Below are 19,273 nucleotides of genomic sequence, written 5' to 3' on the forward strand. Positions count from 1 at the left end.
CAAGAGGGTATCTGTCGGACCAACACAGAGTGACCATGAAGTGGCACTGTTAAAGAAGAAATAAGTGAAGGCCTGAAGCTGGGTGTCACGCAAAGTGTAGCAGTTTTAGAAGGCAAAACGGTGCACATATCGGCGGCCCAGGACCGGCCAGCTTGCCGTGTTGTACTAGACCTTTTTGGCCCTTGTAGCTGCCAGTAGCGCTGCTGCCGCTGGTAAAAAAAGTCAGTTTATTGTGTGGAAAGAAGAGATCGCCAAGAGCAGCATATCGTAAAAAGCCGGTGGAGGACTCTTAACTCGTATACATCTACGGCCGATCTCCCCATTTGCGATCACTTGTGTCTTAAGCACCGGATGCACACAACACGATCAAAGTCACACGTAAACATGCATATAGTTACACACGTATATGTATATGCATAGATATCATTGGTTCTAGGCGAACGCCATAGTATTTTACAGACGGAAATCTATAATAGCAAACTAGCCGGCCCTCTACCGCCGGCGCCGTACAGCTCTTCGACACAGATGCATGCCAGAAGGTCAGACTGAGTCACTGGCAAAAACCCGCTACCGCAATTCCCGCCACAAATGGGCTACTCCTCAACCCCCCATATTCCTTGCTTGAGCAAAAATGTAAATGAGATGAATGATGCGCTTGCTTCTCGAGCAGCAGGCGCCAAAGTACTCATTATTTTCCGGCGTCGTAGAACTTCTAGAAACAGATAAGAGTTGTCAAGCCTTCCGTGCCCCCTTTATATCGCTTTGCTGCGTACACTACCCTGAATAATAATGATATCTATTAGCAAAAAAAACTTTTACGGGAACTTTTATACATTTTTCCGCGTGCTGATAATGAGGAGCTACACGTCTTGTATTTTTACCCTGCCTCACCATTGCTCATACATCCGAGGGGAAGGGTGACCGAGAAACAAGCAGGCTCAAGCAGGCTGTTTTCTCGCGTCAAGCTCATGATCGTGAATGGTGCCATAGCTGCTTCCACATGATGTCCAGGCCATGCTGTGCAACATATACTTCTTAATAATCCGGTGACAAGCCCGCTATCCATAAATATATAGCCAATCGAATATTACTTCACCTGGAACAGGCGACATGGCGGGGGTTCTGCAGTTGGGGCCGGAGTCAGCAGCTAACAAAAACAGTAATGTCAGAACCCGTTGGCAGATGACAAGTCAGATGTCTCCGACCCTATAGTTGTCCACTGATAGACAGAACGAAGCTGAAGATTGTTGATTCCTAGAGTGGATGTCGTTGACGTTGTTATCTTTGTTACTATTCCAGCAGCTTCCACCATCGCCGGAGCGCCAGCTTGTCGGGTGATGGCTGAGTGTTAATATTACATTTGATTGTGCATGACGATTCTAACGACAGGCCACAAGAAAGGACAACGATTGAGACCAGTAGGACTCTTTAGTCCTCTAGCTGACTCCCTAAATTTACTCATGTCGTCCTTGGCTGCTGCTGTACATAGCACGGTCGCAAGAAGCAGCCCTTGCCATTCCACTGAAGTAACATTAGCTGGCTATTGACTGTTTTGCCTCGACTTGAGTGTTCTTGGTACCCTTCATACAATAGGTCGGGTTTACAATTTGTTGTACTACTTGACAAACCCCGCTAAAGCTATACTTTGCCCTCGTCTTCCAGTTTCTGTGGTGCCCTAGTGCCCAACGTGTTCCCTTCATCTTTTGAATGATGGCAATGATCATATTTATAATGGCCAGGATAAAAGGTCGAAGTCTGGAATAGAAGTAACCGTAATGAACGACACAGACTACGAGAGCAAAGCAGGATCGGAAGATTGTCCGCTTGTGTCAGTCTCGGGGGAGTAGTTAGAAAAAAGTTCGTTCTTTTTCCCTTTTTTGTCCCCCGTGGTATTCCTTCTCAGCCTGCCTTGCTTTGCAACAAGGATTTGGCTCCGCGCTAACGTTTCTTCTCTGTCTCTAGCTGTGACATTACTGACGGCAATAACAACAATTCCTTGGTCGATGGCAGACATTCTATTTTCCGTACGTTTTCTTTCGAGAAGGCTACAAAATTAAGGGGGCCATCATTCGGTAAAATGTAGATTTGCTGACTACTCAGCAAGATCAAGTGGCCAGTAGTTCTTCCAGTTACCCCCGCTTGCTGCCAAATGTCAGTCCACACAAGTACATACGAACGTTATAATTTTACGGAAAGCTGCAGTACTAGTAGAACGATGCAACAGCTCACGCGGATGCCCCCACCGTCGAAATACAAGCTAGAAAAACGATGCCCATGGGGAGGACGGTACACTATTTATCTGAGAAAACGACTTAGCTGAACTCTACTGGAGTGCATAATACTGATCTAGATTAGCGTGACCTAGGCAAGCTTATAGGTAGCGTCATAGCGTTAGCAACTATGCTCAGCCGAGTGCCGACGACAGTAATGGTAGAGATGGCAGATCTATAGTAGACGATGGACGCCATGGGCCGACGTTGCCGGACCGATCGCTGCTGGCCCCTAGCTGGACAGCAATCATATTTATGATGGTCATCACCATTATCAACATCAGCACCAGCACCAGCAGCCTCGGCCTGTAGTCAACTCCTAACGCCGCCGATCATCTTTTTCGTTGTCGTTCGCCAGCGCTTTGTCCTTGTCGAGTGGGTAGGCAAGACAAAGTAAGGGCATAGGGAGAAAAACAACGCAGCAGGACAGAATAACGTACTGCTATTTGAGCTACAAGTGCATTGCTGCAACACTATGGCACGCTCGTAACATGTTACGTACTGCCTAACGCTAGCCCTGCCTTTATGAGCCCCTAGAGTTTTTGCTCGTCATTCGCACCCAATCCGTTCCGCTGCGATAACGTCGGCACAACAACGAAAGAGGATAAGTATCGGAAAGTAGCAAAGGTCGCTGCAGCATAGGCAGCCGCTGCCGAAAAGGAAAAGCAGACTGCCATTATCAATAAGCTCAAACCAAAGGGTACAAATCTTCACATTTGAGACACAATACAATAGCATCCGACGGCTAACTTTTCGAACAGAATCTCCGCAGCAGGTCTAGCGAAGCAGCAGAAACTGTAGTCAATAGAAGTACATTATATGGGAGTGAACGGATCGCTGTTGTTCCTAAAATAGATCGCCTAACCCGGTGCCAAAAGGTGTCCATAAATGCCCGTTCTCAGCTCTGAGTGTATATATCTGTACGTTTAAGCCCGATCGACAAGTGAACCTGCTTGCTGTCGTGACTAGTATTCGGCGAGCGCTGGTTCTAGTCGCCATTATCGGAATGTGAGACAGGTTACGGGATAGACAAAAAAATCGGGTTGCACTGTACATGCTACGGTTCCCGAAAAGTGACGTTTTTAGGGCAGAGACGGTTCGACAACGCGAATTGAAGGGCATAACGTACACAGACGCATCTTCCGTTTCTTGTTTTCAACCACCTTGCTGTTAACGGTATGCCGTTATTCTCTTACTATCATGCTTTATTTTCTTACTCTTCTAGGCTATATTTGCTTCATATCGAGCCGAACATACGGCGTCAATATGGCATGTAGCGACGGTCCTGTATGTGAAGGATTGGCCAGTGTATATGTGCGTGCGTACGGTAAGCAATAATTATGGCCGCCTACAATACTCCATTCCGTGCTTAATTCTCGGCTGCTGGTACCAGCGCAGAGCCATGATGCTGGTACGTGACCTTGGTTAATTGGTCTTTGGTTAAAGACAGAGGCTGATTCGTCTTGGCCGTAACGCTGATGCCTGTGTGTCCTAGCAAGTAAAAGACAAGGCGAGTCAGGGATGAGCTAACTTTGTAAACCGCATTGCTCCATTTCTCCCGTCGTATTCTTCATGAGCTCTGCGGGCCTTTACTTGAATAGGCCAACAGTGGGAGGGACACGATGACTCCTGCCTCGGCTGGACATCTCGGAGGCAACCCAGCCGACGGTGTTATAGTGAGCAGCAACTAAAGGGACCGACCAACGCTATGAGCTACTTCTCCCAAACAACCTCCACCTCAGACAATAGCAATCATCATTTCTGTTTGACATAGAAGCGAAGCGCGGAAGGTCATACATAAAGGCGCAAGAATCTGAACAGAAGCAGAGAATCCACCCACATTCCCCGTAGATGTACTTATATCTGACGGTTGATGAGGCTGAGGCGAAGACTGGGTTATTTTTTTAAACGATGCTTCTGCTGCGTATAGAGTGGCATGGCTATGCAGTCGATCGAGCAGAGCCACGTGGCAAGCGAATCTGTGTAGTGAGAGGCTGCCAGCTGGCTGACCTCCTCAGACCCATCCAGCCTAAATTGCTTAGACTTAACCAGCTCCCTGTTGCTTTAAACATATATTAAAATGGGACTGGATGAGCCATTAAGTTACTGGATGGTATTCTGTAAACGGAATTAAGAGCGATGCAGTAATTAAAGAAACAGACACAGCGAAAAGAGTTTTTGGTGTGTGGCCTAGGCAGTTTGAATAATAAGAGATAAATACAATTAAGAATTTGTTTATCACACTTTTACCTTTAAATACACCAGCTGACGACTATTAATTGACAATGGGTTTCATCATATGCAGAACATGACCTACCTGGAATTTCAGGTGGCGTTCGTTTTAGCAAACAGGCACCGCCAGTAGTTATGGATATTTTAACAAGCGTACTCGCCGTTTCGCAGTGGCTTAATTCGGGGTCGTAATGGTCGTGGTTGCGGAGGCTATCGAATGGCCAATAAAACGAGAAATATATTGAAAAAATAGAAAGTAAGCGGTTAAATTAGAACCAAACACGTTGAGAAGGGGCTGGCTGGGCTTTTTATTGCTTTAGTCGAGATCGGACGGGCAACTTTGTTCGTTTTGGCTATAAAGTGAACCCAGTGAATGGGCAGTGTTTCACGTCCCCATACGGAATGCGCGCAGGAGTCAATTACAGGTTGAGATGGATGAAAGATAAACCGGTTTTCTGACGAGCGCAGCTCTTTGCTTCACCTTTACCACGACCTTTTTCGACGGCAAAACAGCTGTTGAATCCACCCTTGACCTCTTCGGCTGGCTTCTTACTTAGTCTGCCTAGCTAGAAGTTAATATAACTTAAGTCTACATACTAGAATCAGGTTGGTCGATCAGTTCCATCCACTGCAGCGGCCTCTCGTTCACTTGCACATTTCATAACTCTAAGTAGTTTCTCATTTTAAACCTCGATACTCCACCGTTGGCTTCATTTGTTTGCTTCACGCACCCAGCAAACTCCGTACCCCTGCGCTGCTGTCGACTTAATAACCTTCGTATGTCGAGGATGATCTTGTGCACCGGGTACAGCAGCAGCTATTGTTATAGGTATGATGGCGACATCGAAGTAGTAGCAGTCGTCCCGAAAAAAACAGTTGTGAAGCACCCCTCATGGAAAGGTCGAATTTGGCCTCATCTCGTTAACCGTTGCCGGAGCGTTGCGTCCTCGCCCATGATCCCGGGATCCTTGACCGTGTCGTTAACGTATTACGGCTATATCAGAAGACAGCAACGGAGGAAACAAACGAAGTGCTTGCAGAGTAGCCAATATCTGTCGTCCATCTTGCCAGCTTGTCACTGCGTGAGGTTGTAGGCGCAAATTGCGGAACCATCATTGCCTCTAGTGTTATCATCAATAATCTCGAAGTGGCTGAATATCGGTCGTTTACAACTCGCGCATTGTATGAAAGTTTCTTGTTTTTTGAGAGTCTAGTAGGCTGGAGAAGGACGCCACATTATTAGTAACCAGTGCATGATAATGTTAGAATAGGGAATGTCTATTATGTCTATATAAAATAGAGTGACGCATCATCTCATGAAGTTAATCTATAATTAATTGGGCATACTATTTTTTTAGGAGATACCTTGCAAAATACCGGGATACTGTGATTATTATTATATAAATTACGCTGAACGATTAATTAAGTGAAAAGAACTAATGTCAAATGTTTAGTCCATTTTGAACTGCATTCATTTTGTCAGAGTTTAGAAGTTTATTTCAGCATATGGGCCCTCTAGCCCTATTTAACGCATTCATTGATGCCGACTCACCACTGGATGTTGGCAAAATTCGAGACACGGATAAGGTTCAAGCTGTGTTATTTTCTGTTTCAGCATTTGCATGAACGGCAGATCACTGCTCGCACTTATTTTGTGCTCCCTCTATTCTAATAGAACGTCCTTCAGTCTACCTACCACCGTGTATACTACTTGTTCATCGCCCGATGGTGATATTGGTTCACGCATAAGTAGGGGCTAACAGAGGCTCTGTCTCGTACGAATCCGAAAGTTTACGCGCTGTTGTCAGAGGATATCGGCCATAGGGGGTGACACGCCCTTATATCTATACGCCTGAGTGTGCGCCGAATTCATAACGTGCTCAAGACCGCCTATTCTTAAGCGGACCGGGCAGCAGCTTCGGAGCTATGAGGTAGCACTCCTCGTTTTTATGTATTCGAATAGTACGAATAGGCTCAGCTCGGTAAGCTTGGTCGAGCTGGGCCTGGTCACAGGCCTCTGGTTGTCCGACTCATTCTCGTGGATTTGTGAGCTGGCCTGACTATGACAGACTTGCAAGATGCTCCGAAGTGATTCGAACCAGCTTCATGTCATGCAGCTGGCTAAATATTGATAGATATGACCTTCAACAAGACTCGATCCCGTCCAATGTTAGTCACTGTACAACGCCGCGATTAATTCTTGTCGCCAGCGCCGGACCGACGAGCAGAAGTGGCCCAACTCGACGTGGTAGAACAGTTGCTTGTCCGAGAAGCAGATCTAGCTTGGGACCCATAAGATTAAAAGGTCACAACGAAAATTCTCCTGAGCTTTCTCGAGGTCTGAACATTTGTGACTCTGTACTATTACATATGACAACATAGAAATATACTAGCATTGATTCATAGCTTTCTTCTTGTTTGAATTTGTTAAATGCCGATTAAAAAATTATGCTTGCACGTTTTTCGGGTGCCCAGCTGTCAGAGCTGATGAGAGCAGCGAGAAACGACAACAAAACACATTAACATAGTCCATATGGATATGGGCGCCATATTACAATCTGTATCACTCAATCACTGTTTGCTACTGTTACATTCAATGTCATCGTATAACTACATAGGATCCGACGGGACACTTCAATAGCCATGTCGTGTTTATTGTGTCCTGTTCTGTGTATGACACCAGTTGTCAACAGCCAATGGCCGATCATGTTTACTGACACTTCTTCTTCGACTACGCTAGCAGCTTTCCATAGAAATCGTCAATTTTTTCATAAAAATCAAATAAATAAATTTCATATTTCTATATGTGACGATACGTATAACAGTACAGCGGCAGCAAGAGCGGGGGCGGCGAGATAAACAACGCGGCTTTCGGAGGCAATTGAGTATACTAAACATAGTATCGCATGGTGTAATGATTACATTTACGTAAAGACGAAGAACGCCGACGATGATGATGGCAACGGCGGTAGCGGTAGCAGACGTTTGCCCACTATCGCTAAATGGTTGCTCCTGTAACTCCAGTAAGATATTAACCTGATGGGGAACAGGAATCTGCGTTCGCCGGAAAGTGTTTACCGGCTGGTGGCTTTGTGTTGCGGCGATGTTCAGCATTTATATAGCACCATAATCAGCGACGGTAACAACGATAACAACAAAAACAGCTTGTGCGATGCGTCAAGGGCTCAATTTGTTCCGAGCGACGTCGTGCTTGCTCTACGCCATACTGTGGATGTATGAGTCAGTCCTGGCTCTTGTCTGAGCTGTCCCTAGCGAAAAAATAGCTGAGGGGACTTTGAATAGTGTGCGTATCAGAAACCGAATCACTCGATGGCTACACGTTGATAAGACCGTATTACTGCGTCGAGCTAGCAATAGAGAGAGAAGCACATTAACGAAGTGCCAGTGCTTTACGTTCAACCCTCTTTTCATTTTAGCAACCGGGAAAAAGAAGGCAAATCAAGCCTCATGGCCTTGGCAATTAGTGCGACAAAGACGAGGGACAAACAAGCGAAAGGCCACGAATATTTTTTAGTACAAACATAACAGCAGCAGTGTACAAGGCGGTAACACTTCTTCCACATTATTGACGCTGGTGGAAATGCTTATCCTAATAGCAGTCGCTGGCACCAAGAATCATCTTTGCCTCTTGGGCCTGCCGCTTGTAAATGAACCCTGTTGCTACGAGTGACGACGACATGGGCGTTGTATGGCACCGAAACGCGCGGACACAGGCCAGTCTGAACGGAAAAGGCATCAGCGGCAGACTCAGGTGTTAGTAAGCTCAGAGCAGATTGGGTAGGCGTTCTTGTTATGGCGTCGTTGGCGATAAGAATTGACGGTGTCGCTTCCACGGAAATCTTCAGGCTCTTTCATAAGTCATTTGAAAATTCTAGTCAGCTGCTGGTGATGGCGGTATCGTGCGCAAGGTTACGGTAGTGAAGATATCAAACACGAATGACAGTGACAAAACGGCACGAAGGAATTGGTAGTTGAACACTACAAAAGAAACTCTACCGTGAGACAAACCTGGAAATAACACATAGAGACAAAAAGGTTTCAGCTGGAAATTCTCGAGAAATAATCGCCAAATGCCTGAACAAAGCTTTAGACATATCTGATATATTCTACGAAAAGACATGTCTGAGACAGGCACGTGCAGTATGTGACGAACAACCTGAGCTCTTTATATATTAAGCGACATTATGTGCTGACTTCAGAGGAAGCAGCACGAGAGCTAGGCAACCGGCAAACATAAACTCTAAGACATGTTGTATGAAACAATACTGATATAACGAATTTCCTAAATATTTGCAGAGCAGAACAAACGTTTATCAGAACTTCGTGCTTTTTGCGTCAAAGCGTAAATGCGCACATTACACGTAGTTCGTAGGAAGCATAACGTAAATATAATAGTAGAATAGAATAAAAACAAAAAAAAAAAGACCTATAATTCAATCTAACAATATCGTATCGCCCAAAAATATGCACGCTCTATTTGATAACAGATATTTGCCTGTGGAATTTACCCTTGACGGGTTTTTGTCGAATATGTGGTCCTTGGGATTGAGCCACACTTTATCGAATAGTCTATTTGACGTACGCGGTCAAGCGTCCTATACCGGAAAATGTAACGAAGTACCTATCTAGTTAGAGAGAAAATAGCGTAAATTAGTAGTGTCTGAAAAACACTTCCTTGTTCACGTACTAAGCCTATCCATTCAGATAAAGCTGCAAAGACATATAAACAAGAGCAATGATACGCCGGCTAATTATCAGACAGCCGTTCGTTGTCATCATCTTCCCAGTGAGAGTCGCGGCTGTCTGTGCCCCATTGATAGGGGATATACTCACGGGAGCTGCCAGTTCGATGCGCGTTTTTTATGATCGATTGCAGCAGTGGCAAAAAGAAAAACACGTAGGCGGTCTCGAGAAGAACGACGACCTATAGCAGATTAGTTCAGGACAGCGTAAAGGGCAGATTAATGATAATACAATAGACGTACGGGAAATAATAAGGACGGAGAGAAAAATGAAAACTATGAAGTTTGAAAAGAACAAAATTCTGATCCGCTAAGGGTATTGCCACTGTCTAGGAGCCACGTGAAGCTGACCGTGGGCCATCTGAAACTTAACTGTGTATGTATTATACGTGAAGTTGTGAGGAGACTGTCAAACATGACTAAGCAGAAAGGTTAGCAACAAAGCATCAGGTGGAAACTAAGTAACAGTGTTCTGAAGAAAAGAGTATATTTTTAGAATATAATACAAACCGATTGATTAGCCATTTAGAGCTAGCCATTAGAAAGCAGCTAATATGAAGCATTTGTTGGGCTATGCTTTTAAGCAAAGTCGAAATTTCCGCCATCAGCTTCATCTCCAATAGACTTAAATGGATAAGGGGACAGGGATCATCAATATGGGATTTCACAATGCTTGCCGAAACTCCGTAAAATACTGTGACATAGCACAGTAGGTACAGCCTACTAGACCGGCGATTGCCAGTAATAGACCCATCAAAGTTTCTGCTAATATTTCAAAGATATCAACACAGGTATATTTTCCACAATCTATCTTTACCTACAGCTGGTTAGCTTTGTGGTCTACTTGTAATACACGTCTTTTGGCTTCTCCGCGGTGGCTCGAAGACAAGCGGCAAACCACCTTTGCCATCTGTTTGGTTCGACCCGTTCGCTTGATCGCTGCCCGCCAACACTCTCTGACTCGTTCGTCGTCCTGCTAGTCTCTTTGTGTACGGCAAAGACCATGACCTTTGGAGCCAAGGAGGCAGAACAGCAGCGATCATAATTCTTAGGACCGTATAGGTGCGTACAGGTCCTACTTGTGCACGGTGCTCCTTAGTGTCCTGGTAGGTCGATCAGTCAGCCGATCTCCCTGTTCAGTGTTCGTCCATCCAATCGCCGATCCGATCATTCCACCTTCGATCGCTACTATTGATGGCCACAACTATAGCTAGTCCTGTTAACTTCGGATCGTAGAAATGCAGCGATTAAGTAACAACTGTTAGACAGTGTTTGGCGGCCCATGGAACGAACATGGAAGAATCGACGGAAAGTAAGGGTGAAAATTAAGATAGAGGCCCCTGGCCGTTGCGCCGTCGTCGACCATGCCTCTGTTACTGAACGCCATACAGAAACAGTGAAGGTTACTATTTATTATCTATGGAAGAGGCGACAGCGTCGCAGATAGTTGCGTCCTCGAATCAGGCGGGTGACTGTGAGCAACGTATATCTAATGGTAAATTAGCGAGACGATAGAATTACCGACTTGATGATACGTACGTGCGACGGAAAGCCTAATTCAGCCGTACCTTAGGTGACACCTTTCCCGGATAAAAATTAACGCATAAAATTGGCAACCTAAGAAATAATAACCGAACAGATCCCACTGGCTGATACAGCATCTTCGTACACAACTGCACTTGCTAGAACGTATATGTCGTATCACTGAAGATGAATCAGCAATGCCGTTCGTTGCCGTCATACTAGTAATGGTACTAATCCGAATACCAACCGTATATGTTTAATTTTTCATTGTCTATTGCATGAACGAGCCACGCGTTTGCCATTTATGTTAAAGTGAAGCGGTAGCTTGTACTGATCGGAGCCGAACACAACAGAGAAAGGTAGAGCTGATCCGTCAAACGAAACAGATGGAATCAAGATAACGACGGGATGGCAATCATTCTTATATTATATAGTCAAAAACTGCTTCTTGCCATCGTTGTCGTTCTAGGCAACTGTAACTTAAGCCTAAGCGAGAAGCGTTCATCTGACAGTAACCTCTGTAAACTGCGAATCAGCTATCTATGGCATCGGGTTGCGCATATGCGCGGTACCATTCATGTGGCGTTACAGGAGTGATAAGATCGATCGAACTTCAGGGTGTCACTGCTGGTCCGACAAGTTAATTTTTAAAAAATGCGTCTATTGAGAAAGCAGTATATGGTATAACTGTGAGAATAACTGTGGAAACGCTTTTTCGCCGATATATAAAGCAAATGGTTCTAGGACGACTCGAAGTCTTCGCGTCAAGGGTAAAAAATCCTTTTGATAAAGAATCCTGATTCCGCCGCCGTATTGTCGCAGAGTATTTTAAAGCATGCGTACGTACATATCGAGTCGAGGCTGGTGCTATTGGAGAATGCCACTCTGAGAGAGGTGGGACTTCGGGTAACAGCTAACACTTAGTGGGTCAGCATAAACTAAATACTAGTTGTCGTCCATACTATTACTTACGATTTGCGTTTCACAGCAATTTTTGTCCATGTAAAAACCATTCTGTTGGAGTGATGGCTGGCTAAGGCTGTTGAAAGCTAGTGTTTTCGCATCTTATCATCGCGATTTCCGTCATCGTCACTGAATGCAAGGACCCCGCAGGCACGGTTCATGTAGTTGCATGCAGTTAAATCGACAAGCATTCGGTGAAATCACACGACTGCGTCTTTTCCGTCAAGTGACTCAGTCGTTTAAGTAAAATGACGTAAGGACGTAAATTCACATTAAATGGGCAACTGAAAATCTGGAGTTCAATCAGATTTGCACAGATGAGCTGACTGTACAATACGTCCACCAAGAAGACGTACACATAAAAGAAGTACGTACACGTGAAGAGCTTGTGTTTGAGTCCACGTAGATCATCACATAGACTCTGTTTAGGTGTAAATTTTCTACAGTGAATCCCATGTATAACAATACACAAAACAGCGTTGCATATGATCATAATTCAAACTTGAACCCAGTTTAATATACGAGTTCGTCGACGACAGCTAAATATCTACCGTCAGGTAAGAACGGACCACACATGTTTACTGGCGAAAAGCATTCAACGGGTGTCATCTTTGTTTTTGCGTAGCTTACATCATCTCGCTAATTAGACTAGCAAATATGACCGACCCGATGAGTTGACGTAAGACGCGCCAGTTAGTTCTCTCTCTCTCTCTACCATAGCCCGGAGTTCGACGATTCTGCCAACCCCCTTATTGTCTCTGTCGTTTATGAATTCGCTGTACTCCAATTAATGGTAACCTATCTCAGTTCACGCTTCATTTGCTTTGTCCTACCGTACATGGTCGATCCAACCATATATACCCAACCATTGACTGTCGTCTGACGCCCCACTTGGGTGGCACGTACTTTTCATTAGTTTCGAAACTGGCCCACTAATATACGTTTGCAAACCTCGCGTAAACAGGAACGGTAAGCGAGGTACTAATAGCAGGCGAACAAGCAAAAAGTGACACGTAGACGAAGCTGCATTGAGCACTAGCAGAGCTATAGCGAAATCACTGCAGCAGAAAATGTAGAGGATAACGCGTGGGGAGCGGAATCTGCTGGAGCGGAACTGCTTGAGAGAGATTCCGCTGGCCCTGGTCCTTTTTCAGAGAGTTAATGGCAGTTGAATCGCCAAGAACAGCTACCGAATTAGAGTCAACAGTAGGCCGCGTCGACGGAACAGCATCGAAAAGCAGCTAGAAGGGCGATGTGAATCAAGAGCGACGTAAAGCCAAGATGCCAAATGTGTCATGGCTCCTGTTGTCGCTGCGCTTAACATAGGTTACGAGCCAAACGCTATCAGGCTTTCTCCGTCCTTCGAAGGTCCAACTCACCCCGTCGAAGCTGATAGCAATGCAAATGTTTATTGCTCTTTAGACGTGTTTGTCAGTAGAAATGCCCTGCGGGCGCAGACGTTGTTTGTTAGGCCGCTTGGCCAGACAAGGCGTTTGTTGACACCTGTGTATGTGGTGATAGCCATGCTTCACATCTGAAGATTTTGATTATGCATTATAGAGAGGAGTGACTAGCTGATCAGGCGAAAATAACCAAAAGACAACTACTTCATTCTTCTAAACTAAAAAATTCTACTATTCTATTGAATCGTCATTGCCAAATACGAGCACAACTTCATGCTATATAATAATAGTACCAATTAGAGCGCAATCAACGTACGAATCGGCAGATAAGTGTCGGCTTTTTTTTATTCAATCGAACTTTCTCTGGACTTCATTTTCCACATAGTGGCTGTCCTTCTGCAATATTAAGGCGTCAGCTTAGCGATATTCTGAACCACGCCCGGTTACACGCGTCGTTCTCACACAACACTCATCAAGCAATGTGCCATTGCGGCAATTAATGTCTTTAGAGTCCTGTTTACCTTCTTAGAATATGTTCCTTCCTTCCTGCATGTTCGTCTTTGATACGTGTGTGTTAAAATAAACCTTTGTTCATTACTACCAGCACAGTCGTTCGTGTCGATTATTTGCATCGAGTCATGCCGGAACAAGGTCAGTTGGACCGTGCAAGTTGGCCGCCGAACAAAAATATCTGACTTTTCTATACTGAGTGGTACTCATTGTTGATCTGATTGTCTACCCTGTTCTCGTCAGATTTGACAAAATTGTCTGACTGGTCAGCTGGATGTCAGTCGGTAAGCGTCACTGTGGGCAGAAGTTTGCTCACTAGTAAAAGGCGACAGCTTAGGATCTTAAGTCAACGTCGGGCAGCAGCTACAGATACATAGTTTGACGACAGGCGGCATACGGGATATGAACGTATGACGACAAGACGCAGCCACCAGCTGCGGCGTTTGACCGTCATCGGGTAAATCGGCAAAAGATTGAATACCAATTTTTTTCGATATCTTGTCGCCGTGAGCGTTTCGAAGTTGTGGTAGCGTGGCCCATTACACGGCTATAAGTAGTGGAACTGAATTACGATGATTACGAATCTACGATGGCGCTAATCGCGCCACTCGAACGAAAAAAAAAAACGGCAGTAAGTGATCAATCATTAGATAGTATCTATCCTGCCAAATGAGAGTCATTCGATTAAGGCCATTTGCGGAGAGAACAGTGATGCTATTAAGATAACAGGCAGCTGAAACATCTAGAGAAAAAGTCAATTAGTGAGTGAATGAAGATTTGTCAGAGATCTACTTCCGGCCGTCTGCATCGATATGTCCTTTCCATTATCAACATCTCCGACCGGTTGACCTGAGAACAGACAGTCTCCAGCGCCACCTATCCGAACCAGCCCTCTTCAATTTGTAATATGTCTAGTTTATTTCACAACAGATAGAAGCGAAAACATTGGATTCTTTGGGCACACTTTGCAAGATCTCTATATGTATAGTACTTTTAGTGAAGGACTATCTATACTAATTTAGAGAATGACGAATGTGTTCCCTTCGCGTAGTCGAACGCTTCGCAAGTATCTGTCTTTGCGAACTGATCTGAACGACCGATCACACTTGAGCATTGTGGTTAAAGGGCCCACCTTCTAAAGGCCGGTTCGAGCAAAATGTGTCTAGATAGTCAAGCGATACCTGAATTGTTATTGAAACCTATTTTAGCTGCAACACTTGTTAATGGTTCCCATTAATTAATTACGTCGCGTCGTACTGAATTTTGTATGTTAGAATTGTGCGTGTGAGTAGATAGTAAGAAAATATCTAGATAAAAAATAATCGTAAATAATTTTAGATGTTGATAATTTACGCACGCGAAACTGCCCTAGCTTTTCAATATTTTCGGTTCGTCATGCGTTCTTAACAGCTATTCCTGCTGCAGGAGTTAAACGATCAACTGTGACAAAAGATCGGCACTGCCTGCTACTGCTGGCGCTGTTCCGTAGGGCCTTTACTTATCTGCCTTGAACAAAGACTAAGCGCCGTAGATGTGGTGTATTAGGCCACCCATCTACGTCAAGACGATATATCGTAGTTTGCCAAGCAAAAACTATCAGCTTAATATTGACCGATTAAGTTCGAGGAGAAGAGACACCCTGACGCTAAAAGGACTGAACACGGTAATAGTCGAGTCTATTCACAAGGGGAACGACTGATTCATATACATTCGTAAGTTAAGTGAGGCCAATTACAAGCACCATCTATAGACCTATTCGGCTGTGTCTTCTTTAGAACCAATGAACAAGTCTTATAATAGGTGTTATTCGATCATTTTTAGACATTACCATACATGTGTGATATATATGTCTAATAGACAAAGAAACCTTAATTGAAGTTTAGCAGATAGTTTATAGAACCTCTGGATAATTGACGTTAGCTATAGAAAAATATCGATGCTTCAACAACATCCATGCTGTATCCGGATAATGTGGCTAGACTTATTAACACTGCACGCTAATCACGTTCATGTCCTTAGCGCAAAGTATCTTAGATTGATAGTGCAGAGTCTGGGGGGGGTGCCCACTCCCGGGCATACCTAAATGAAAAACTGGGTAGCGCAGCGTTCGTCTACAATGTTGAACCGTCTGAAAAGAGCCTGAAAGGCTCAGTTGAGGGTGACTTTAAAAGTTATGGAGACAGACGGTGAGGGGCTAGCAATGTCATTAAGAACGTTATAAGAGGTCACGGATAGTGACCACAGATTTCTGTTCCTGCCCCTTTCACGGTGCTCCATTGTCCAGCAGGAAGGAGCACCGTGCATTTTATCTCAATCAAGTATCTTTAAGCCCCCCGCCGAATAATAGACCCCTGGCTGGCCTTTTTTTTTTTATCAGAGGCGTGTCATAGTAAAAACATCCCGAAAATGTCTGCTCACCTAATAAGGACATACTACGACGCCTTAGGATCGTTCAGGACCTTGACTCTTTTGGCTTACTTCTTTTCATTGCATACTTATATATTTATAGGCTGTCGTTTAACATTCCAGCCGTGGAACGAGCAAAACCGTTCTTCTTTGGTTATTACCTAAATGCTATGAATATCTTAATAGTCATGTTAGTGTGTTCAGTAATATTTATTACACTGGGGTTCAAATAAAGTACATCGAGTTTTCTGTGGCTATTACTTGGCGTAAAAATCAACTACAATGCACTATTGATAAAGACAGCTGGGGTTGTCTATCCGAGACTCGAAGTGTCCAGACTGGAAATAGTCATATTGACATTCAGCTCTTTGTACCAGTATGAATTATCCAAGATAATTCGAACGCTATATCCTGTAGTCTTACTCCTCGTCCCTATGCGAATGTTTTACTCGTATAGTTGCTCAAACATGGATCATCCATCACATTGACCACTTCCCTTCGGCGGCATTTTCCTTGTTTAAAAGATGAAACACCTAAGCAGTGCCCACTGCAATGACTTCCATCAACTCCAAACACCCTTTGTTAATTTAAACGCGATTAGTCGAAAAACAAAGGATCGCTGCTTAATTTTCATATTTATTCATATAATTAATTTGAAATATAAACTTTTTTTTTTAAAAACAACAAACATACGTTTGTTGTTTTAAAAATATATAATGTTATATGTTTGTGCAAAAAACTTCAACGGCTAATAAAAACCTATTTGCACATCGATGTTCTCCTTAGGTTGGCTGTAGCTGTTTAGCGGAACGAAGCTTTGGAATAACTTCTAAACTACAGACCATTAGCTGACAGAACTTGATATTTTTTACACCAAATATTCAGCTACCTACAATTATAAGCCGATTGGATATTGCTGCAGAATAATGAGTTTGATACACCGGTATCGCTGAATGCTAAAAAAAACAAAACGTTAAATAGTTAGGATTTTATCTGTCGAATGTGAGAAGAATGGAAAATTAATAAAGACATTAAACAAGTAGGCCTTCAGCGGAACACCGGTGCACGATGGAAATTGCTACGTCCAAGGACCTCAGATGGTAAGATGAGTGGTTGCCATCGCGGAAACTTTCAAACGACATAGAGCGTAGAGAGTGCACGTCTTATCGACTCAACGTAAGGTTCTTTCAAATACGTGTTATGACTTTATCATCAAAACTGAAAAGACGGTGAAACAAGCAATGGATTCACCATGAGCTAATTCTGGGTCGAACATAATTTTAAAGCTAGCCAAGTCTTCCGACCCACTAAAGAACTTAAGACAGGGTAACATCTGTCGTACTTTCGTCGGAGCCGGGGAATTTAATTCTGTGCACTTTATCTGCATAAGTATCCTTTCAGAACAACTATGAAGTTTTTACATGGCTTTTTTGGACATTACGCTGTTTAGCTCATTTAGGTCCCGCAGTCACCTCTGTCAATCAAATTTGGTCATTTACCTTTAGATATGCATGATTCAATACCAGTCTACATAGGCAAGCGGCCATATATAAGACATCGTAAAACTAAGACGTAAATGTCGGTTGGGAATCGGTGCTTAGCTGAAGAACGATAGACGAGTGTCCGACTTATACAAAGACAGCTTAGGCTTTGGCAGTTACTTGTCTAGTAAGATTGGTCTTCGGGCAAAACTAGCCCCTGTGTGTCAATTACAACGTCACTAGCAATGGAGAAAAAGGAACAAACAGAAAAGGCCGATAAAAGGAAAAATATTCCCATCCCTCAAACGCCTCTTCTATCCACCATGGGTCTCCCCAACAGGATCACATTCGCGATATTAACTATGACTTATTTAAAGGTTGTAAAAGATTTAGCTAGACGGCCCGCCTTTTTGCTGTCTGACAGAAGTCTGCGGAAGGATAGCAAGCATCTTGTTTAATGATAACGCCAACTGGAATAGCAAAAACCTTTACAAAACTAGTCTACTTTGATAGCTAGGTCAGGCACATGGCGTTACGTTCGTAGAAACAAAGGTCCAGACTAACACTATTCATATTGCTATGCGAGATGTTGGCACCAGGAGTGGTGGCCATCGGCTGCTCCCCTTCGATACTATTTTTCTGATAGGCCACGACTCAAAGTCCTGGGTGTTAACTGCGGCAAAAGTTATGCTGATAGGCTGGTATCAGCGACGGTCAGCGTACCTGAAGACACTTTAGACACAACGATTTCATCCTCCTTGAACAACACAAGGCAATAAACGAAACTATTTGGAAATGTTATCACTATTAAAAAAAAAGGCCTATAGTGCGCCTTTAATAAATAACAGTGACTTATAGATGTATTTATAGGCGAACGTTATGATGAGTACGTTGTTTATTGTAATGGTTGGTGGGCAGGTTCCGTTGGCGGTCAAGGTTATCGAAGACATTAACGAGTTGATTAAGTTTAAAGGGAGCTGATATACTTTCGTCGGTATTTATTTAGTGCAATCGCCATTCGAATTATATATTCAGGTCGTCTTAAATATGATTTAGGTTGCTCAGAGTCGTTAACATGAACCAGTAACAACAATAATACATATTTATTGATTACTATACATTTTCACCATAATCTGTATATATATTTATGCTATATATATATATATATATATATATATCCTGTTGTGACTTTTAGACTTCAATGTAATCCACGATAGGTGTGTAATCTATATCTTTCTATACAAAATTAAGATGTACACAAGGCATTCCTTTACCGTTTTCAAATTGATGGTTTTCTTACATATCACTGCGCGTTAGCCCATTACAAAGGCTAGCAATGGCCTTACCCGCTACTGTTTTGTCGATATCTCCTGCAAACGGCTTACTTTAAGTGTTCTTATTCTTTTCAGAGGGCCGCAGTCTTTTTTACTTTTCAAAAATGTGCCTCTACAAACAGACATAAATACGAAGTTTTGACCGGCTGAAAACTCCAATTGAGCTGTAAGCACAATAATCTATTGTAACGAAGCTGCTCGAGCACATTTAAGAACTATTTTGCTTTACGCATAGGTAAGGCACGCTTCGGATGCCGATTCTCCACGAATTGCTCGACGCTACTATCAGGCAGTCCAATGTGCAAGCTGTAAGGTAGACACCCTTTGCGTTTTGATTTCAATGCCTTATCCATTATACGCTGGAGAGAAAAACACACTTTCTAAAAA

General features: G+C 43.6%; 1 protein-coding gene across 25 annotated transcripts in view; it reads left to right on the forward strand.

Annotated features, from left to right (window-relative positions):
* Positions 1-19,273, forward strand: part of LOC111251882 (octopamine receptor beta-2R-like) — a 143,497-nt gene that overhangs the window by 54,952 nt on the left and 69,272 nt on the right. The window lies entirely within an intron of this gene.

The sequence above is a fragment of the Varroa destructor genome, unplaced genomic scaffold, assembly GCF_002443255.2.
Source record: "Varroa destructor unplaced genomic scaffold, Vdes_3.0 BEIS01000005.1, whole genome shotgun sequence".
In the NCBI taxonomy this organism is placed as follows: domain Eukaryota; kingdom Metazoa; phylum Arthropoda; class Arachnida; order Mesostigmata; family Varroidae; genus Varroa; species Varroa destructor.